At 35.7% G+C, this 24,249-nt stretch overlaps 1 pseudogene; it reads left to right on the top strand.

The window, feature by feature from the left end:
* Positions 1-416: 416 nt before the first annotated feature.
* Positions 417-24,010, top strand: LOC122335321 (annotated as a pseudogene).
* Positions 24,011-24,249: the final 239 nt, after the last annotated feature.

Genomic DNA, 24,249 nt, shown 5'->3' with positions numbered 1-24,249 from the left:
TTCCACGCGGACGCGGGATTTTGCTGAATCATAAGAGTTTTCCTCCCAACGCGGGGTGGGGACAGTAAAAATTCCTGGGCCCTGACTCACACCGAGGTGGGCGTTCATCAGCTCCACTTTCAGAATCACCGCAATGACCAGCAGTCTCTTCCGTCGCCGAGCCCTTTAAGCGGGATGACGCGCGGACGGTATAAGAAGCCCGCGGACGCCAGCACCTGCGGGCTCGGACGCGTAAAGACGCGCGATGAGCAGGAGACGCGCGCACTGCGGTTCCCGCCGCGCTTCGTCTGGATCTGGAAGTCGGGATCAGCGGGTCGCCGGGTGAAGCGAATCGCCCTCCTTTGTTCGCGCGGATGAGGTCTCGACGCGTTCCCCGGGGATTTTTTCAGTCGCGGCGCAAACGCTGGAAACACACACACGCGCGCGCGCGCACGCACACGCTCAATGCCGCTACTGACTTCCTGCGTGCGTCCGTACTGTGGTCTGATTGCTCTTCGCACGCTGCTGCTGCTGCTGCTCGTGTCCGCGAGGTCCGATCCGGGTGAGTCTTCCTGTCGATCTCGTTGTTTGCGTCCCGTGGGAATGAACGGACGCGTCAGGCGGTGTTTACGCGCGGGGCAAGTTGTCTCGCGGCTTCAAGGAAATCGAGCCGAAATTCCTTTACGTCGGTTCTCACCGCACTCCAGCATCATACTGGGTAGCCTGTGATGGCGAGTAAACGCCCAGATCACAAAGTAGTAGGGAGTCAGACGGCATGGTTTTCATATCGTCACGTTTTTAGGCTGTTTCCCTTTGCATTTGATACATGCATATGTGAATCCGGGCCACAGCGATAAGGGTATTTTTATTGAGATTTATATATATATATATATATATATATAATCTGACAGCTACATCAGTAAGCTTCAAATTGATGTGTGGTCTCGTTTATGACAATATTTGTCCATGCGATAAATCTGGAAAGTTCTCAGAAATGTATATCATTTAACAAACGTTAAGTTTGGATGTATTTACAGTAGGAAATATCTGATCTTTACTTTACATCTAAATGATTTTTTTTAATCATTTTTGGCCCATACAGTGTGTTATTAGCCCATTACTGCCAAATATATCTGTACTACATATGAGCTTTTTTTGTGCTCCAGACTCTAGCGTACATTTAGCAGAATTCAAACAGATTTGCATGCCGATCGGTAAGCTATAGGTTTCTATTAGCGACAACTTGCCCGACCAAGACCAAATCAGATTCTACCATGCTAACTAAAACCAGCCAACAACGGCATTTTGTCAGGATTTGTTATGGCTTACTTGTGTGTTTTTTATGCTGGCTTCGTATTCCAGTAGATTTAAACGCCACCCCCCGTAACGCGCCTTCTCACAGGAGCCAACATGCCCCATGCTGTGGCAGTGGCACGACAAGATCTCCGGGCAACTCTTTTGACAGATTTTAGTTGGTTTCAGCTGAAGAAGTGGTAAAACCCCCAAAACCAGCTAGAACCGCCAGGCTTGAAGCCAGCTACAATCTTGCAGGGTATAAAAGAGTTTTATATAGCTGGGTTGGTTGTAGCATTATAAAGCTCTACTGTTTATTTTTACTTCCGGCAGTTAATATCCTGATTGACATTCAGTGGCGTGATTTGCTCATCTTTCAGAGACAGTTTCTTTGGTGAGCAGAGTGCTGTTCTATGTCTGACAGGGTCTGTGTGGGACACAAAGGGGCCGCTGAGGATCATTCATGTGTAAATGTCTCTGTCTCTGTGTTCAGCGGATAACCGATGCTTGTCGTCCCTCATCTCACACATGTGAAGACTGTTTGAGACGCGGGCCCTGAATGCATGTAGTGCTCCCAGGAGGGAATGTAGCGCGCGCGCGCATGTGTGTGTGTGTGTGTGTGTGTAAGCTGCTATTGTTGTACACCGCTCCGGGGTCTGAGTGTGTGAAGTGCTCATGTTTGGTCTGTTAGTGATAAAGCGTCAGAGCCTAATCCCCAGAATGCACCGGTGATCGTGGGAACCCGTAAAGAGAAATGCGGAAACATCTTTGTTTTCTCTGAAAGCGCATATTAGTCACTTAAAGTTTACATGCAAAGCGCCAGTTTTGTGCCTTTTTATGAGAACGCGGTGAAGACGGATTGCCCATGAAGTCTATAAAATATCTGAATAAATGAAAAATTGTGACTTGGTGTAAGCTAAAACGACGAATAATTGAAATAAAGCTAAAAAGAACACTATTGGACAAAAACTGGCACACCCTAAAAACCCACTAAAATAGAAATGTATTAAAGCTGAAGCGGTAGTAAAAGATGGCGAAAAGCGCATAACAAATGACTAAAACGTAAGGTATAGAAATAAAAGCTAATTCGAAATAGTCATGAAGGCTGTTATTTTTAGAGCGATACAACTAAAATGTGTCTAAAAGCAATCGAATCAAAATAGAAATATTAAAAACGGTACCAAAATAAAAAAATATTAAAGCTAATTAGAAGTGTAAAAATAGTGATAAAACAAAATAACAAAATTAATAAACCACATTATTAATAAAAATTGTATTTAAATGATAATAAAATTATACTTGAAAATATTTAAGAAATATTTTTTGCAATTATATTAAACATATTTTTCTAACGTTATAAATTCTAAGGCAGTCTTTCCAAAGATTAGTAAGTCAAATACTTGTTTATTGAAGTATGATTGTGGTTTAGTCAAGAAGCACTTAAAATTATTTTATAGTATATTAAATAAAATAAATAGAAATATTTATATATTTTTTAACCGTATTTAACATAATTAATGGAAGTTTAAAATTTAAAATAACACTGAAAAGATCCAAATATAAATACCATTAATAATAATAATTGTTCACATTATTAATCAAAAGTAGTCCTCCTAAAATGAATAAATCAAATGTTTAAGCGCTTGACCATTTACGTCCGGTTGTGGTTTGGTCAGGCCCTAGTCAGTTTATAGAGTTGTAACTCTCTCCATCTCTCAAGTGTTTATTTTCTCAGGACGAACAATTGATTTAAATGCTTTCTTTGTAAGCGAGTCATAGCGTATTCCCGGGATTGTGGTTAAGTTCATTAAGTGGCTGCGCGTGCTCGGCACCAGTCAGACTAATCCCTGCCCGACATCTCGGCAACCGTCTCTGAGCTAAAGAGCTTTCAGTAATGCCGCCCCACAACAGCCGCCTTGTTTCTTGACGAAGCGGGCATTAGCAGTGACCCTGACCCATCTGGACGGTTTGTTTACGCGACAGAGGTTTCTGGACGCGCAGGGCTCATGTAAGTCAGCGATCTTGCGGATCTGTGTCTGACCTGCGAGGAGTCCGAGGCTGTGAAGAGGCTTTTATCCAGAACCCGAAGGTGAAAGTGGAAGTGAATGCCACCAGCGGCGGCTCACAGGTGTCACCGAGAGATTAACATCCACCTACGACCAGGTAACGTCTAAAGCACTGAACTGATACACAAACACCCTAGCAACCACCGGGTGCACTCTAGCAACGCATTACATAACACCTTAAGAAATATTGACTTAAAAAGGCAAATAAAAATGTTACAATAAAAGTGCGGAACACCTTAGCAACGTAATAGCAGTAACCATGGCAGCCACCCGGAATACCCTTTAGGGTTCTATTGCTATAGCAATGCCTTAGCAACCTAAAACACCTTAGAAACCACATAGCAAAGTGCTAACATAAATGCAGTACACCTTAGCAACCTCATAGAAATTCCATGGTAACCACCAAGAACACCCTAGCAACACCTTAGCAACCCAAAACACCTTAGAAACCACATAACAAAGTGCTAACATAAATGCAGACCACCATAGCAATGCCTTGGAAACCAACACCTGAACATAAATGCAGAATACCTTAGCAACTCCTCATAGAAATGCCATGGCAACTACCCACAACACCCTATCAACACACCAGCCAGCCAGTTCATCTTACAAACCAAGTAACAATGTGCTGCCATAAATGCAGAACATCTTAGCAACCTCATAGAAATTCCATGGTAACCACCAAGAACACCCTAGCAACACCTTAGCAACCAAAATCCCCTTTGAAACCACATAACAAAGTGCTAACATAAATGCAGACCACAATAGCAATGCAACCTTAGCAACCCAAAACACCTTAGAAACAACAACCCAGCTCTTTAGAAACCATGTAACTAAGCGTGAACGTAAATGCAGAATACCTTAGCAACCTCATAGAAATGCCATGGCAACTACCCACAACACCCTATCAACACTGTAGCCACCCAGTTCATCTTACAAACCACGTAACAATGTGCTACCATAAATGCAGAACACCTTAGCAACCTCATAGAAATTCCATGGTAACCACCAAGAACACCCTAGCAACGCCTTAGCAACCAAAAACACCTTTGAAACCACATAACAAAGGGCTAACATAAATGCAAAACACCATAGAAACCTTTTAGAATGCCACGACAACCTGAACACCCTACTAACACGGTAGCAACCCAGTTCATCTTAGAATCCAGATAACAACGTACATAAATGCAGAACATCTCAGCAACACCTTGCTAACCCCCAGTAACACACTAGCAACGGATTGGCAGCCCAAAACACAGTAGAAACGACAACCCAACACTTTAGATACCACATAAAAAGTGCTAACATATATGCAGAACATGTTTGGAATAGGAATTCCAATGCAACCACCAAGGACACCCTAGCAATGCCTTAGCAACCCAAAAGAAAGCGCTAAAATGAATGCAGAACACCTTAGCAACACCATGGTAACCGTCAAGTACTCACTATCAATGCAACCTAAAGCCCCTTAGAAAGTACACAACAACGAGCCAGCATAAATGCAGAACCTCATAGCAACGCCATGGCAACCGGCAGGAAACCTCTCCTAAAATGTGAAATGGTGAATGTAGCATTGTGGTGATGTCACTTCCTGTGCCAGGCGCGAGGTGTCGTTCGTGGTGGAAGTGCAGCAGTTGGAGCGCTATCCTGTGGATCTGTACTATCTAGTGGACGCCCGGCCTCTATGCAGGACAATCTGGACCGACTGAAGACTGCGGCTCTGGCTCTGTCTCATCTGATGAAGGAACACTCCAGCGACTTCAGAGTGGGCTTCGGCTCGTTCGTGGATAAACCACTGTCTCCCTACATTGACGTCCATCCATCCAAACTCCTGAACCCCTGCAGGTGATCACAACACATCCAGAACGGCAGCACAACAAGCCAAAGAACTAATTACAACACCAATAATTCAGAAAAAACTATTTCAATAATAACAGTGCTACTACTGCTACTAATAATAAGGTTTGTACATTTTAATATAATTTAACATAAGTTATTAAATAATACATTGATACATTATTAATTTAACTGCATTAATATTGTTAAATAAATTGGTTTTTAATAATAAATCATTAGTTATATTAAAATAATTACAAATAATTCAGTAATTTCACCTGACAATAGTATGCAATTGTGTCAAAGATTGTTTAACCTACTATGAAAATTAAAAGTTAATAATTACATTAATAATTTATCAATTTATATTATTATAGATTTCATAATCTAACATTTTAGGTATCTTCTAATAATATTTATAATATTATTGTTATTGGTGTTATTAAATAATAATAACTTGATTAATTTGTAATTTAATTACATTAATATTTTAAGTATTACTTTAATTATTTTTATAAACAATTCATTAATTTCACCTAAAAACAGTGTAATTTTAAATATGCAATTAAGTCAAATATTTATTCAAAAATGATCTATGCTACTAAGAAAATTAAAACAAAATTAATAATAGGTATAATTATTATTATTAATAATCACTCATGTAAATAATTAATATAATTACATTAATAATGTATCAATTTATTATTATTTAACAACCTGTGTCATAATAATATTTTATTATTGTTGTTATTTTATTATTGTTATTGTTAAGTTATTAAATAATAAATTGATGCATTTGTAATTTGATTGCATTCATATTTTAATGATTTTCTTTTATTAAATTTATTAATTACTATATATTTAAAGATTAAAAACTATAATTTCTCCTGGCAATAGTGCAATTTTAAATATACAGTGAAAATAGTTTCTAAACAGTTGCAGTATTTTTACAGCTTTGTTCTCTTTATTTTTGCTTGTGTCTACTTTTTATTTTGGAAAGGGGTTTAGGAGAAGCATGTAAGTTGATACTTGAGCTCTTTTGTAAATATTATTACTGTGTATCGCCACGCGCACTTTCATGCGTCTGAACTGAGATTGGCGCAGAATCACACAGCTCAGTTGTTTTGGAGGAGAACAAGATTATTTTTTCCACATTTTCCAGATTGTATCTCTTGTGAAACCTTTTGTTGCCTTTTATTTTCTTAATAAACTGAGCAAAATATGCATGCTTATGACAAGATTGAGTGCTTACTTTGTTGCAAATGTTTCTCCTAAAATTCTTTGGAAAAAAATAAATACAAACAGTTAAGACATTTATCACGTGTTATTTCAGTATTATTTTTATGCTATTACTATATTTATTTATTATTATGAATAGTCTTTTGTTACAATTTCTGTTTTAATTTTATTATTAGTTGTCATGTTTATTAATTATTTTATTTTAGTCATTTTTATTTTTAATTTTGTGTTTTTGTTTTGCATTTTTTTCTAAACAAGTTTTATCTAATTTATTTAATCTAATCTTCGTGTTTTATATCACCTTTTATTTCAGTGATCGAGGTTTTAGTTGACAGTAACAGCACTGATTGAAACCCTAGATCAGACTGACGTGTTCAGAGAGACAGAAGAGATCTGATGTCTGTGTGTGTGTGTGTGTGTGTGTGTGTGTGTGTTTATGTCAGTGATTACGAGGTGAACTGCAGGCCAGCTCACGGCTTCATCCACGTTCTCCCTGTCACTCACAACATGACGGAGTTCACGAGAGTCATCCAGGAGCAGAGGATCTCAGGGAACATGGACACTCCGGAGGGGGGCTTCGATGCTATGCTGCAGGCCGCCGTCTGCCAGGTAACACACACCTAAGACACACGACCGAGAAACACACCCGAGACATTGACCAGAGAGAATCGCTTGACATGTGGACCCGACAGAGACTCATCCGAGAGACTTGCCTGTGACTCGGTCCCGAGACAAACATCCAAGAGACTTACCCCAGACACACACCCGAGAGACACACACCCGAGAGACACACACCCGAGAGACACACACCGAGAGAGACACACACCGAGAGACGGACCAGAGACACACCCCGAGAGACACACACCCGAGAGACACACACCCGAGAGACACACCCCCGAGAGACACACCCCCGAGAGACTCGAACCAGAGACACACACCCGAGAGACACACCCGAGAGACACACACCGAGAGACGGACCAGAGACACACACCCGAGAGACACACACCGAGAGACTCGAACCAGAGACACACCCGAGAGACACACACCCGAGAGACTCGAACCAGAGACACACACCCGAGAGACACACACCCGAGAGACACACACCCGAGAGACGGACCAGAGACACACACCGAGAGACACACACCGAGAGACTGAACCAGAGACACACACCGAGAGACACACACCCGAGAGACACACACCGAGAGACACACACCGAGAGACTGAACCAGACACACACCGAGAGACACACACCGAGAGACACACACCGAGAGACACACACCGAGACACACACCCGAGAGACTCGAACCAGACACACACCCGAGAGACACACACCCGAGAGACACACACCCGAGAGACACACACCGAGAGACTCGGAACCAGACACACACCGAGGAGACACACACCCGAGAGACACACCCGAGAGACACACACCCGAGAGACTCGAACCAGAGACACACACCCGAGAGACACACACCCGAGAGACACACACCCGAGAGACACACACCCGAGAGACTCGAACCAGACACACACCGAGAGACACACACCGAGAGACACACACCGAGAGACTCACACCCGAGAGACACACACCCGAGAGACACACACCCGAGAGACTCGAACCAGAGACACACACCTGAGATGTATATGTATATGTCTGTGTAAAGAATACATTTTATTTTGAATGCAGTTTATTCATTCGTTTATCTCATTATGGTGGTTGTTTTTGTTTTTTTTAAACTAGCTTAAATAACCCTCTAATCTTTTACGAATGATTTAGTTTAACTGAACGAGTCAGTTTATTTATTTATTTCTGTTTTTGCATTTCATTTTATTCTTTGCGCATCGCTGCATTTATGTAACCATTTTTGCATGTTTTCCGTCGACTCATCAAAGCAAAATTCTGAATCAGCAAAGTCTGCTTTGAGGAGCGATTCACGTCTGGGTGATTTTAATCAGATGCGAGCGTGACTCTGGTGCATGTACGGTCTCCGAGCCGCTCTGCTATCGTGACTCGGTCTGGGAAAGAGCGAAGAGTCACAGCTCGCTCATCGAGCACAAAGAGTCTCCATCTCGCAGGCAGCGTCAACAAAACCTCTTTATGGGATCCGGTCTCCGAGCTGCGGGCCAATCTTCATAATGAGTCGGGGAGAGAAACGAAGCGTTCCCTCTGACCTCCAAACTCAGGTGGAGCGCCGCTTGTTTCTCGTCCTCCCTCGTCGCGCTGGAGTTCCTGTTGGTATCTCGTGGGGGTTTTAGTCAAACATTACTCATTACTCCTGGCAGCTAAAAACGCTCGACTCGTGTGGTTTGTGTTCAATTAGTAACAGGCTCGGGTCGGAAGAGTCCATACACAATCTCTTATGAGAGAAATTAGGAAGTTATTTCATGATATTTAACCACTTGTTTTTTTTTTTTTGTAACAATTGTTAGTGTTGCTAGCATTTATTTATATTCCTTTATTAATGCTTTAAGCACCGTTATACCTTAAGATATGATTTAAGGAATGATTAATTCAATCTAGTGTACTTGTATTAGTAACACAGACTATTGTAGTTTGTTTATTTTTGTAGTGTTTTTCTTATTGGTTTATTTTTAATTTTTTGTATTATTTAATTTAATTATTATTTTTACTATAAATTATTATTTTTTTAATTGTAAATTGCATGTTTAATTTTTGTCTGTTTTGTTTTTATTTATAATTTTTTACTGTTTATTTTTATTTAAATATTATATTTATTTAAAAATTTATTGCTGGGTTTATCATCTGTCAAGCATAGAGCATCATTTTTTTAATTTCATTTTGAGGTTGTTTTTTTTATAAATTTTTTTATTCCCAGTGTTTTTGTTTTGTTACTGTTAATTGGTAAAAAAAATTTTAAGTGTTTATTTTTATGTTCCTTTTTTTTTTTTTGTTTCAATTTACTTGTTTTATATTTATTTATTTATGTATTATTTATTTAAAGTATTATTATTATTATTATTTTTGGCGTCTCTCGATGAAAACTTTTTCTGGAGACCTGATTTAAGAACCGATTCTTCCAAGCATTGCTCAGAGCAGATGCATGCGCTGTAGAGCGACGTCTAAAGAGATGGATCTCTCTGCAGAAGGACATCGGATGGCGTCCCGAAGCGAAGCGTCTGCTGCTGGTGATGACGGACCAGCCGTCTCATCTGGCTCTGGACAGTAAACTGGCCGGACTGGTGGTTCCTCACGACGGCCGCTGCCATCTAGAGGATAACATCTACTCCCAGACCACTACTATGGTACGACCGAGCAGAAGTCCATCTCTCAAAAACACCTGCCTTTTTATGCTGCAGAAATTGAGCTGGAAGAATAACAAAAACTGTTTTACAATTAATACTTTCATATGCATGTAGAATATACCATGGTTTTTATCGTTTATGTATTGTTAGAGTATGCACTAATATTTGAATTGGCATTTATTTATTTATTTTTAGTAATTTCATTATTTACTTTAACCTTTTTATTTCTTTAGTGCAAGTTATTTTACTCATTCAAAGCAATCTCGTTTTTAGTATTTCGTTTAATATTTAATAACGGTATTATAGTATTTAATTATACACATTGTTCATATTTTTAATATTTGGAGTTAGCTTTTTAATTGTATTCGTTTTGTACATTTCTGCTTTATTTTAATGTTTAAATTTCAGTTTACTCTGTTTTCAATATCAACTTAAACTTATTTCACTTAGCATTTTTTATTATTCAGCTTTTTCATCTAATGTTTAATATAAATATTAATGATATAGTATTTATTTGCTATTGCAGTAATTTGGATATGCACTTTTGTTATTTATCTATTTATTTATTTATAGTTTAATACATTTAAATTTAGATGCAATTAATTTTAGTTCAATTATATTCACCTTGGTATTTAAACTAAAAACGTATTCAGCCTCAATTAATCTAATATTAATATTTATTTTAGCTTAATTTCAATTTTTGAATCATTTTAGTTTGGTTAATTCAGCCGCTGTGTTGTTGTTGTTGTTATTATTGCCATATACACTTCAAAGAAATAATCATGTCTGAAAAACACGTTTAGTTTCCAGTTGATATATACTATAGTACTTTAAATAAAATGTCAATATACAGAGCGCTTTTTACAGTGCAGTTGTGAAAAAATGGTTATATATTTTTTTGTGCATGTTAATGCAAAGTTAACAGCCCTGTTGTTGTTGTCTAGGAGCACCCAACGATCGCTCAACTGGCCGAGAAGCTCCTGGAGAACAGCGTTTACTCCATCTTTGCGGTGGACCAGGTGCAATATCAGTGGTATGAGGTAATTCCTGCCACGCCGCGGCTTTTGGGCGTTTCCTGCAGAAATCAATGGGTTTCAAGAGCGCTGGCGGTGATTTACGGGAACACACACAGAGACTTGTAGTAAATATCTGCATGAAAGAACCTCCAGTTAACTAAATATTCTGCATTAAATGCAGCAGTAAAAATGCTAATAAAAGTTGCATAAATAGTCCCACCTCGTGTATTTAAAAAAATAAATAAATAAATAATAATAAAAAAAAATATATATATATGTATATATGTATATGTATGTCACTTTGTATATTTAAACATTCATGAAATAGTTAAAAAATATATAAAAATATATTTTTGAAATAAATCTGTATTGCTCAAAACCGCATACGAACTTATTTTTTTCTCTCGTTTGAATAGAGATATTCTGTGAAATGGTGACCAGTGGCTATTCAAAAAATAAAATAAAATAAAACAAAATAAAATAAGATATAAAATAAAAACATACTTTTTTTTTTTTTTTTAATTAACAAAATAGTCATTAATGATGCCAATGACTGCCGAAAGGCGACAAAGTAGCAAAAGTATGCTTTATTTTATTTAATTTTTTTGTCATTTTATTTTATTTTATTTCCATGGTAACGTGAAAGAAAATTCCACCAATCGGAGCTTGGCAAGCAAAGCCGCTAAAAATCTCGACGCAAGCTCAAAGCGCGCAAAAGTATAAATACAAATCGTTTTCTATTTAGTGTTGTCTTCCTGGATTTGTAGCTCCTTAAAGCCGCTCCGTTCCCCTCAGAGCCGCTTGACTCGCAGTGAAAGCCTGTCTAAAATGAATATTAAACTACTTCCAGAACCAGCGGCGCTTCTGTTTTGCCGGACCGAGTACTACTCAGACTGTTTTTCTGTCTAGCTGCATTTATTTATTGTCATGTTTTCTTCCGAACAGGATCTGCTGGACTTGATTCCTGGAAGTTACGTGGGCCGACTCTTTCCCAAAGCATCTAATCTAAAAGATTTAGTCGTGCATGCCTACAAGGTAAACGCCTTTGCTTTCTCTTTCAGTCCGCTCAAGGACGGCGTGATTAAAAAGATCCCAAACATTTCACAAGCGCCGCCGCTTTGGGGAAAAGCACCGGCTGTAATGCCAGAATCTGTTCGGCTTGCGTTTAAGGAGAGGAATAATCCGTGGCAAGCACAACACTGCATTGTCTTTCCCAAAACGCAGCGACCTCGGCGAACAGAAGCCTGCATTTATAAACGGCCTCTGAGCACCGGGGGCCAAAAAAGGCCGCGAGCTCCAATCGGAGCCGCTATTTTTGTCCCGGCCTTTTCCCGGCGAACCTGCGAATGTACCGGAGACAATGGGCTCTCCTGTCTTCTCCGACAGAAGCTGCTGTCGGACGTGGAGGTGCAGATGGATCTGGAGGACGGCCAGGATCGGGAGCAGCGCTTCGGGTGAGCGTCACGGCCCTGTGTCCCGACGGATCCACGCCGCCGGAAACGCCAAGTGCTCCGGCGTCCGCCCAAACAAACAGTACGTCTGCTTTCAGAGAAAAGGGCTCGAATGATAGGACTAGTTCGGCCAAGAATAATGTTTACTAGCCTGCGTGTTGCTCGAAACCCTATGATTTTAATTAAGACCAGTGTTGGTGCTATTTTATTTTATTTTAATATATTTTTTAAATATATTATTTTATTTTGTAAAATACCTTTATTTATATATTTATTATTATTATTATTATTATTATTATTATTATTATTAAATTTTATTTTAGACAATGGAAGTTTTTGGTGATGAGTGTTAGTGCTATTTTATTTTATTTATTATATATATATTTTTTATATATTATTTTATATTTTGTAAAATACTTAATTTAATTTATTATTATTATTATTATTATTATTATTATTATTATTATTTATTATTATTTTTTTTTAGACAATGTTTACACCAGTGGCTGAAACATACAAAGTAGTATTTTATTTTATTTTATTTAAGACAATATAGGTTTTGGTGACCAGTGTTAGTGCTATTTTATTTTATTTTATTTTATTTTATTATATATATATTTTTATATATATATTTTTTTGTAAAATACCTTAATTTATTAATTTATATATTTATTATTATTTAATAATTGAATTCTATTTTATTTTATTTTTTATTGAATTGTATTATTAAATTTATTATTTTATTCAGCAAAGATGCCTTAACTTGATCAAAATCAAAATCACTAAAGCCTGGAGTAATGATGCTAAAAATCACAGAAACAAATTATATTTTACAATATATTCACATATAAAATAGCTACTCTAAATTGCAATAATATTTCATTTTTTATGTATGTTTTTTGGAGCTTGCCAGCCTATTTACTTTTGTTGCATGGAGAAAAACGGCCTTCTTTTAAACATGCATTTGTGTTTCAAAGGAAGCATCGTGGGTTGTTTTTAGTGGATGATCATCTAAACGATGATGTAAGGGTGAGCAAATTATGATATAATAGTCTTTTTTTGGTCGAGCTGTCCTTTTAAGGTAATATATGTCTCAGAGATTTTTCATTTAAAGTAAAGGTTTACAGTTTCTGGGGTTTCTTTTGCAGTAATTACTCTGCTCTGCACTGTTTATAATGCCACAAATCTGTTTTATATGATCGTGTGAGCGCTGCTGAAACACCGCAGAGAGACCGCAGGCCCAAATATAACACTGCTGCACCACACCATTTTCTGAAGAAAACACGCTTGTATCTCGGTGCTGGGTTTTGCACGGGAAGCACAAATCATACCGTCTTCAAGAAGTACAGAAAAAGCTTGGTTAATATACAGTACTAGTCAAACGTTCAGGCTTTTAATGAAGAAATTAATACTTTTAATAAGGGAACATTCTCTCAAAATGTAAAAAAAAACAAATAATAATAATGGAAATTGTACGAATGTGTTGGAGTTACAAATACGTATGTAAATATTACCCGAGAAAAACATGAAATGTTGGCAGCGCTAAGTTAACAAATTGAAACGGAAATAATAATAAAGCTATATATATAATAGATAAAATTAAATAAACAATTAGAAGTAAAAATAACTTAAAAAAATATTCATAATAACACTGAAACAAAGATTAAATCTAAATAAAAATGTTAAATAAAACGGATAGAAAATGGCAAAAAACATAAGCAAAACTGAAAATAGAAAAAACATAAATGCTACGTGAAAATATGAATAAATTTATTTATTTATATATATATATATATATATATATATATATATATATATATATATATATATATATATATATATATATTTCAGAGAACTTATGTTTATAATGATATATATATATATATATATATATATATATATATATATATATATATATATATATATATATATATATATATATATATATATATATATATATATATTAAATTAATTCATTTAGAATACAAATTATATGAATATAAACATATTTATTTTCTAAATAAATACTGTGTTTGTGTGTGTTTGTATAAACATAATAAATATACACTAAAAACAATCATTTAATCAATGAATCATTTGACAGCACTATCAAGTATATTACCAACCCCAAACCTTTCAGACTCTATAATAAATAATAAAGGTGCTTGACGTTGTCTAGAAGACGTCTAAACCTTGAGCCCCGTTGAACCGTGTGGTTCTGCTCTGCAGGTGTCCTTCAGGGTGACCGTAGGGATGAGCCGGTGTCCGGAGGACGGCTCGGAGCGGGACGCCGTGATGTCCGTCAGAGCCGTGGGTTTCAACGAGACGACGCGGGTCCGGATCCGTCAGCTGTGTGCGTGCGGCTGCTCTCGGACGGCCGGCTGCGGGGACGGGTCCTCGTCTCTGGACTGTCCGGCGGAGGCCGGCGGCTGCAGGGCGTCCCGGGGCGCAGCCGTCTGCGGCGGGAGGGGACTCTGTCGGTGCGGGGTGTGTGTGTGTGACTCCAGCCGGCTCGGACACATCTACGGCCGCTTCTGTGAGATGGACGACTTCTCCTGTCCGTACGTGAAGGGTCTGGTGTGTGCCGGTGAGTGCTGACTCCTGTATAACCTGTATAAGCGACCCTGTTAGGTGTATAGAGTGTTGCCGTGGAAACAGATGCTCCGAAAGCAGCAGCTCGTGGTGAAGAGTGAACTGGTATTTTCATTCAGACCGACCCCAAAAGAGAAATATGATCACGTTTCACTTTGACGTCGACATGAGACGACTTGGGACTCGTTTTAAAAAAAAGACTCATTTCAGTGACCCTTTAAGCACTTTCAGAATAAACACTTTGCAGAATGTTTTCATTCACTTAGAGCTGCTGCACACTGCATTAAAGGCCCTTTTTAAAAATGTATTTTTCAATGTAATTAATTTGGATTATTGGAAATTTGGTCTATATATATATATATATATATATATATATATATATATATATATATATATATATATATATATATATATAATTTGGATTATTGAAATTTGGTCTATATATATATATATATATATATACATAATAATATTATTTATTTATTTATTTTTTTTAATTAAATGTTAAAATTTGGACTTTGAAAAATCTTTGTTAAATCTATTATTTTGGCTTACACTGAAATTTACAGAACATTTTAAATAAAATAAAAGTTTAAAAATACAAAAAGTTATAAAAACGTAATTTTAGGTTTTTCTAAAACGTGCATGTAATTAGTAAAATAATAATTAGAATTTTATTAAAGGTTTAAATGTTATATAGTGTTTACATTTTTATATTTTAATATGTTAATAAATTAAATGTATAAATAGTGTGTGTGCATACATACATACATATAAAAAAATATATATATATATATATATATATATATATATATATATATATATATACATACAAATCTAATGTATGTGTGCATGTAGAATTGACTGAAATAGAAAGATAGAAGAATAGAAGATTGAAGATAGAAATTTGAATGAAAAAAATTTATAGTTATTAAATGAATTTATGTAATCAAGCGTAATTAAATAAATGTAATTTAATTAAATATATATATATATATATATATATATATATATATATATAATCATTTCTATTTTTAACTATGAAATATTAAATATCATTTAAAAAATTATAATACATGTTTTAAATGGTACATATATATTTAATAATCATTTGATAATACCTAATGTTGGATAATCCTGTAAAATACATATGTTACAATGAAAGGTAATATCCTTTTATGTATTACAAATGTATAAAAAAAAAAGTGCATTGCTTTAAAGAACAGCAAACCTGTCTGTAACGGACCCGTCAGTGCTGCTATACAGTCCTGTAAATGTGTGTGTTCAGGACACGGCCGGTGTGTTTCGGGGGAGTGTGTGTGTCTCTCCGGCTGGACGGGTGAGTCCTGCGACTGTCCCGTCTCCACCGAGAGCTGCGTGTCGGACGACGGCTCCGTCTGCAGCGGCTGGGGGAAGTGTGTGTGCGGCAAGTGTGTGTGTGACGACGCTCGGCGCTCGGGAGCCTTCTGTGAGACATGCCCCGTCTGCTACAGCTCCTGTCAATCACACTGGTAACGCTCGCACTGATTGGCTAGAGCAGCCGTCAATCACGCCCTCCAAAACACAGTTTGTGTACCTTTATTTTAGGGTGTCCTTGATGCACTGTAATTAGTGCTGAGTAATATTAGTTAACTATGAGAGCTTACTATATATGGTTAGGATTGGCTTTGGTTTAGGGTTAGTTGCATGCATTTATGCATATTTTTTGTTATCATAATAACATGCGCATGTAACATTTGTAACAAGGACACTGTAAAATAAAGAAAATAGGAAATAAATAATTATATTTAATTATATAAATATTAAAATCATTATAATTGCGTTAGTTAAATAGCTTTCATTTATTTTAATTAATTTAATAATGATTTTATTAAACCGACACCCGGAAGGAGAAAACCTGTTGCCCATATTTTTGTATAAAATAACGTTTCGGTGCTAGGTTTTGTGTGACTAGCACTTTAGGTTATGTTCTTAAAAACAGCATGCAGTATATACTGTGTAGTATGTAGTATACTTGTTTTAGATGTGTTCAGCAACAATGTAGCACAAGAACGTCATATTGCGTGTGTGCTTCCAGTTCTGAAACCGTTTAGCATACTTGCAATTTTGCATACTTAAAGAATATTTTAAAGAAAAAACAGTACTGTATGCTGGTTTAGGAGCTGCGCAGTATTCGTCCATGAAGCAAATGTGTGAATGCAGTCCTGAAAGCCCGCAGTTTTGCACACTTAAAGAATGCAATAGCTTTGCATGACTAAAAAACATCGTATTGCTTGCTGCGCCGCATATAGGCTACTATTTATTAGTTTTAATTGATGGAGGTTAAAAAGCATGCAGTCTATAATAAAGTATACTGCATGTTGCATGTGCAGTTTTGCGTACTTAAAGCATACGGTGATTTTGCGTACTTAATGCAAGCTTACTGCATACTACTGTATTTAGAAGTATGTGTACTGCATGTTAAATAGTATGCAGTATTCAACAAAGTATTGTTCTAAACGACTACAACAACAATAAAGTAGTATGCTATAAAGTAGTATGAAATGACATTGTCATTGTTGTGCATAATTTAGCATACTTGAAATTTTTGCATGCTTAAAATATCGCATGCTGCAACTTTTTTTGAAATATGCAATCATTTAGTAAGCTTGAATACTAGGGTATGCACAGCACCTACTGTATACTATTTAGGTTGCGTAGCATACTACGACACAGCGTTGAATTTCAACTCTAAAATAATTTTGCATACGGAAAGTTTCATCCGGAATACAAGTGTACCGCATACAGCACAGTAATGTAAAATACAAGTGTACTTGAAAAAATGTCTCTACTGTTTGTAGTGAATAGACATAATGAGTCACTGATAACGTTTCCAGCTCATTCCTCACACTGGACATGAAAGGTCAAAACGCATTGCATTGTGGGATGCTGTATTCAGTGCAGTGTTCTCTGGCTTCATGCCAAATGCTGTAGAAGTTGTATAGAGTTGAACTGCTTTCTGAACGTTTTCTAAATGCAACATGCAACCTAAAGTGTTGTGCGCGTGATAATAAGAAGGTAAAAAATAAATAAATAGAAGGGACTATAAACATGTATTTTAAACGGCAAGCATACTTGAAACTAGTAGCCTATGTCTTTCTTGTTGATGTTACTGTAATTGCATTAGATCTGGAGTGGCTTTCGAAGAAAAAAAATACAGAACATTTCAGGTGTTAATAAAAAAAACATTGATCTCTATACATATATTACAGATTGCAAAAAGTTCTGGAAAAAGCTAAAATGATGTCTTTTTATCCATTAATAACACACAATTCTTATTTTAAAGAAATGTAAATCAATTCTTACAATTATTTAACTCATTGAATTATTATCAGTTATATTTAAATCAGTGTGCTATTTTAGATACTATTATTGTTTTTATTATAAATGTGTATTGCTTTTTATTTTCTGTTTTCATTGTAATTTTAGTATTGCATGCATAATTTTTTTTTTTTTAGATTTTTACTAGTTTTAGTATTTTATTTTATTTGTATTTTGAATATTTATATATGTGTGTGTGTGTGTGTGTATATATATATATATATATATATATATATATATATATATATATATACACACACACACATATATTCGTGTGTGTGTTTTAGATCAGTTTAGGTTAAACTAAATTGAAACAATAAATAGCAGCTAGCTGAAATAAACCTTTTTTTTTTTTTTTGCAATTGAGATTATATCATAAACCATACAGAGACAATCGCCTTTAAAGTTGACCAAACGATGTTCTTAGCCATGCATGTCACCAAGTTTTGATATGTTTACGGTAGAAAATCTGCATGGAACGTGATCTTTCCTTAATATCCTACTGATCTGTGTCTGTGTCTGTGTCTCTCTGTGTGTGTCTCTGTGTGTGTGTGTCTGTGTGTGTGTCTGTGTGTGTGTCTGTGTGTGTGTCTGTGTGTGTGTGTGTGTGTGTGTCTGTGTCTGTGTCTCTCTGTGTGTGTGTGTCTGTGTCTGTGTCTCTCTGTGTGTGTGTGTGTGTGCTGTGTCCAGGAGCTGTGTGAAGTGTCACGTGTCTCGGGGTCTGGACTCAGACGCTCCGGGTCTCTGTAATCACAGCTGCGCTCCGGCCGTGGAGTACGTGGAGGACATCACAGGTATATAGTGTGTGAGAGTGTGAGAGTGTGTGAGAGGTGTGTGAGTGTGTGAGAGTGTGAGTGTGTGTGTGAGTGTGTGTGAGTGTGTGTGAGTGTGTGTGTGTGAGTGTGTGTGTGTGAGTGTGTGAGTGAGTGAGTGTGTGTGTGTGAGTGTGTGTGAGTGTGTGAGTGTGTGTCTGTGTGTGAGTGAGTGAGTGTGTGTGTGTGTGTGTGTGTGAGTGTGTGTGTGTGTGTGTGTGTGTGTGTGTGTGTGTGTGTGTGTGTGTGTGTGTGTGTGTGTGTGTCTGTGTGTGTGTGTCTGTGTGTGTCTGTGAGGGAGTGTGTGTCTGTGTGTGTCTGTGAGTGTGTGTCTGTGTGTGTGTGTGTGTGTCTGTGTGTGTCTGTGAGTGTGTGTGTGTGTGTGTGTGTGTGTGTGTGTGTGTCTGTGAGTGTGTGTCTGTGTGTGTCTGTGTGTGTCTGTGTGTGTGTCTGTGTGTGTGTGTGTGTGTCGTCTCACTGAACTGTGCTGTCGTTCAGAGCTGGTCAGAGCTGGTGCGGGGGAAGTACTGCCTGTATCCCAGCGGTGAGAAGTGCCAGCATCGCTTCCTCGTGGAGCTGTCTTCAGATGGTCCTCAGCTGCTCATCAGTCGTCATCCGGGTCAGTGCTGCTCCGCCGTTCCCTTCTTTATAGATCGTTGTTTTAGGACTCTTTTCATTTTATATTAGCCTATTTTCCGTTTGATTCTTGTTCTGGTAATACAGCGTTGTTGTTGTTGTTGTTTTTTCATTGTGGTAATGCAATTTGATTTAAAACAATTCAACAATTGACTGCTGTTCCATTTTATGTTACTATATAAATATTTTAAAGACATTTATTTTTTTTATTTGTTTACTTTGCTTTACAGTAGTGCAGTTATAGTTTTATTACATAATTGTAGTTAATTGCAAATGATTAATTTTGCTTTTAATATTTACTTTGTTTTTATTTATATGAAGTTTATTTCCATCTACAACGTTTTGATTTTATTTTGAATTGTAGTGAAATGAGATATTTGTTTTGTATCTTATATTTTATTTCATTTTGTTGTCAATTGTAATAATTTGGCAGCCGTATTTATTTGTTTGCTTAAGCGTTTCATTTATTTACTATTTTATACTTTAAAGTACTCGTGTTTTTTAATATTTTATTTATTTATCATCTTCTTTATTTGATTGTTTTATAATGAATTACAGCCATTTACTTTTCATTATGTATTTGTTGATTTAATTAAATTAGCATTTTTCTTAATCTTGCATCGGCCTTTTGGTGAACTGTGAGCTATTTATTTTTATTTATTTATTTATTTATTGTTCGTTATTTTTTGTCTTATACTTTTATTTATTAAAAAAATATTTAATTGTATATTTATTTTATATTTTTTATTTAATATTTATTATTGGTGAATTGTAAGTTTATTTTTACATTTTATTTATTTAGTGTTTTTATATATAAATATATAAATATAACTATTAATATTTTATTTATTTATTTATTTATTATTAGTAAGATTTTGTGGTAACATTCAGGAGATTAGCTTTTCTCCGTGATTGCCAAACAGGTTTTTATTGCACGTAGTTTGCTCAGGAGGTTTATAGGAGCATTATTTATTTATTTATTTCCAAAGGTCGTGTCCTTTTTTCGAGTTCAAAGACGCATGCACGGTGCAGAGCAGCTTAAATAGTTTGATGAGAACCCTAGATATATAGACATAGATATATACTAAGCAGATGCATTTTAAATGCATTCAAAAGAACTCCTTTCCTCCTTGACCGCGCTCGCTGAGTTCAGGAAAGGGTTTGTTTAGCACAAAAGAATCCCAAAACTCCTTCATAAGCTAAACAGCGGCCAGATGTTTTGTTGCGTGTCGTTACGACATCGGCAGCAGCTGAGCTCCATTCATCTGCAGCTCCTCCGGTCCGGTCCGTTTCCATGGCGATGTGGAAGCAGCACACACACACACACACACACGCGCGCGCGCTCTGAGGGGGCGTGTCCCAAACACCACTCGGATGAGTGCCCTTGTAAGAGAGAACGAGCAGGAGACCATTATTCTCTTTGATATCTCTGTAGCTTACGGTTCACACCAGAGAGGATCGTCAGAACTTCCGCTTTCAGTTCATTCATTACCTTTAAACTCTCCTGACTTCAATCTTTTGTGTGGTCTCTTTTTAAAGACGCGTGGCTGCTGTGAAATGTATTTTCTCCAAGTCGTGTTTAAACTGCGTGAACGTCAAAAACACTCAGCTAAACAAGTCGGTTTCCAAATATCAGGTTGAGTTTACAAAATAAAAGTCTTTCAGGAAGATTTAGTCTGGGATCAGTACTAATATTTGACACTAACAATACAAGTGCTTCTTTTTTTTCCTATTTAGCCTTTTTTTAAAACGTCAAGTTTTTCTGTTCAACTCTATTCTGTTCTGTTCTGTTCTGCTCTGTTCTATTTAGCCTTAATTTTATTTTATTAATTTAGTACTTTAGTATTGCCTGAAAAATATTTCTACATTTCAGTGAAGTTATAGAAGTTCAAGTTTACCTAACATTCTATTTTATTCTATTCTATTCAACCTTAATTTAGTTTTATTAATTTTAGTACTTTATAATTTCCAGCAACATATTTCAAATGCTTTTATTAAGTTCTATAAGTTAATGTTTGCCTAACGTTTTATTCAATTCTATTCTATTCTATTCAGCCTTAACTGATTTTTATTCATTTTAATACTTTAGTATTGCCAGAAACCTATTTCTAATTTTCAGTTAAGTTATACAAGTTCACATTTACTAAACACCTCTATTCTATTTTATTCTATTCTATTCAGATTTAACTTAGAAAATTATAAATATGTTGCCGGAATTACTAAAGTTAAAAAATTAATAAAACCGTTAAGTTATATTAGTTCATGTTTACCTAACACTTCAATTCTATTATATTCTATTCTACTATATCCTGATTTAACTTTAGTTTTATTAATTTTAGCATTTTAGTATTGCCAGCAACTTATTTCTGATTTTCAGTGAAGTTATACAAGTTCACGTTTACTTAACATACTACTATTCTATTCTATTCTATTCTATTCTATTCTGCTATATCCTGATTAAACTTAGTTTTATTAATTTTAGAACTTAAGTATTTCCGGCAGCATATTTCTAATTTTCTGTTAAGTTATATTAGTTAATGTGTACCTAACATTCTATTCTATTCTATTCTATTCTATTCTATTCTATTCTGTGACTCAAGCATTTTTCATCAAATAATCCGATCTGCTCCACATTTATTTGTCGTACCGTATTCCTCCTCACCGTACGTCTTCTCTTGACTGAAGAGGGTCTCTTTGAAGGGCGTCTTGTGAGCAGTATGACTTCCTGGGATCAGAGATGAGCAGAATGCAGTCGTGTGAAGGTGTTTGTGTCGTTCATCGTCTGGTCTCTGTCGTGTAACAGTGTGTGTTTGGAGCCGGCGGTACTTGAAGACGTTCCTCAGCGTCTTCCTTCTGACCGTCACGCTGGGAATCGGGATGCTGGCCGCTGTCCGTCAGCTGCTGAGAGCCAGGAACTGCTCGTGGCCGTCCAACCCTGAGCAGCAGTTTGACCACAGCCGCAAGGTAATACACATAACTACAGAACAGGGCAGTGTCAGCAACAACAACAACAACAACAACAACAACAACAATAATAATAATATTATTATTAACATTGATATTAATATTAATAATATTAATATATTTTATTATTAATAATATTAATATATTTTATTATTTTTTTTTATTGTTAATATTTTATCTAATTATTATTATTAACATTGATATTAACATTAATGTATATTATTATTATTATTGTTGTTATTATTGTTATTAACATTTTATATAATTATTATTATTATTACTATTGATATTAATAATATTAATATATTTTATTAGTATTATTATTAATAATATTAATTATTTTTTTTTATTTTTATTATTATTCATATTTTATAAAATTATTATTGTTATTAACATTTTATATAATTATTATTACATTGATATTAATATTAATATATTAATTATTATTGTTGTTGTTATTATTAACATTGATATTAATAATATTAATACTGCTGTTGTTATTAATATTATTTATTTTGTCATAAAATTCACAAATACAAAACAAATATTTATGACACAGAAAGCCAAAATTGACAAACGCCAACAATACTATAATGTTAATTTATTATTATCACTCTCAAGTTGTTTCAAATCAGTTATTTTACTACGCATATGAATTAAATATAATTTTTTCCAGTTACATTTCTCTCTTATTCAAAATAATTTATTCTCTTTATTTCTCCTTTTCAAAACTTTTTTTTATTGCATTTATTAAAATGATGTTCTATTAAGCTTTCTATTTACCCCAGTTTTAGTTTTATTGATTTTAATTCATTTTATTTTCTGAGGAGCACAAAAGCCTGTCACGTGATCCTTCAGAAATCGTTCTGCTTTAATGCTTCCTCTCTAAATTAAAGACGTCTTTGCTTGTGAACGCAGAACTCGTACGTGCCCACGACCAGCGAGAAGACCATCACATACAGGAGGGACCGCCTGCCGAATCACCCGGTCGAGATGCACCTGCCCAAGAAGCCCCTGAGCGACGGCTGGCAGTGACGGCGAGGGTCAAAGGTCATCTAGAACCGAAGCACTACCTGAATGAAAACACAATCTTTCTCTTTAAGCACTTACTTCACGAGAGCAATATCCGGTGTGGGTTTTTCTGAGTCGAGTGGCTTTATTTTTCATTCCGTTTCTCGTTTATAATGTTGAATGGCATTAAATCTCTTGTCCTGAAGCCACACAGACAAAGAGACGGTACTTTAGACGAGGTCGCCTCAACAGGCCAGTTTTCTGCCGAGTTACTGTTTGTTTGTGTCTGTGAGAGGATAAGTGATATTTTTATTAGTTTTATTTTAATCGTCAATGCGCTACACAGACTTGTTCAGAATGTGGTATGCTGTGTTCAGAATGTGGTACTTGCATACTGCGCGTACTATTTCGGCAGGATGCATGCAGAAAACACACACTTCTGGTATAAGGGTGCTTTGTTTAAACTTAATTTTATTATCTATTAATTAAATAATAATCAAAAAAAAAAAAATATATATATATATATATATATATATATAATAATAATAATAATAATAACAATCTGTTCAAATGATCATTCCAGAAATTAAATTCCAAAAAATACTAAACATAATAAAAAAAAATAAAATAATAATAATAATAATAATAATAATAATAATAATATTTTATTTTTTATTATGTTTAGTATTTTTTTTTTAGAATTTAATTTCTGGAATGATCATTTGAACAGATT

Source organism: Puntigrus tetrazona, unplaced genomic scaffold (genome assembly GCF_018831695.1).
Source record: "Puntigrus tetrazona isolate hp1 unplaced genomic scaffold, ASM1883169v1 S000000751, whole genome shotgun sequence".
In the NCBI taxonomy this organism is placed as follows: Eukaryota; Metazoa; Chordata; class Actinopteri; order Cypriniformes; family Cyprinidae; genus Puntigrus; species Puntigrus tetrazona.
This window is presented reverse-complemented; position numbering and strand designations above follow the sequence as displayed.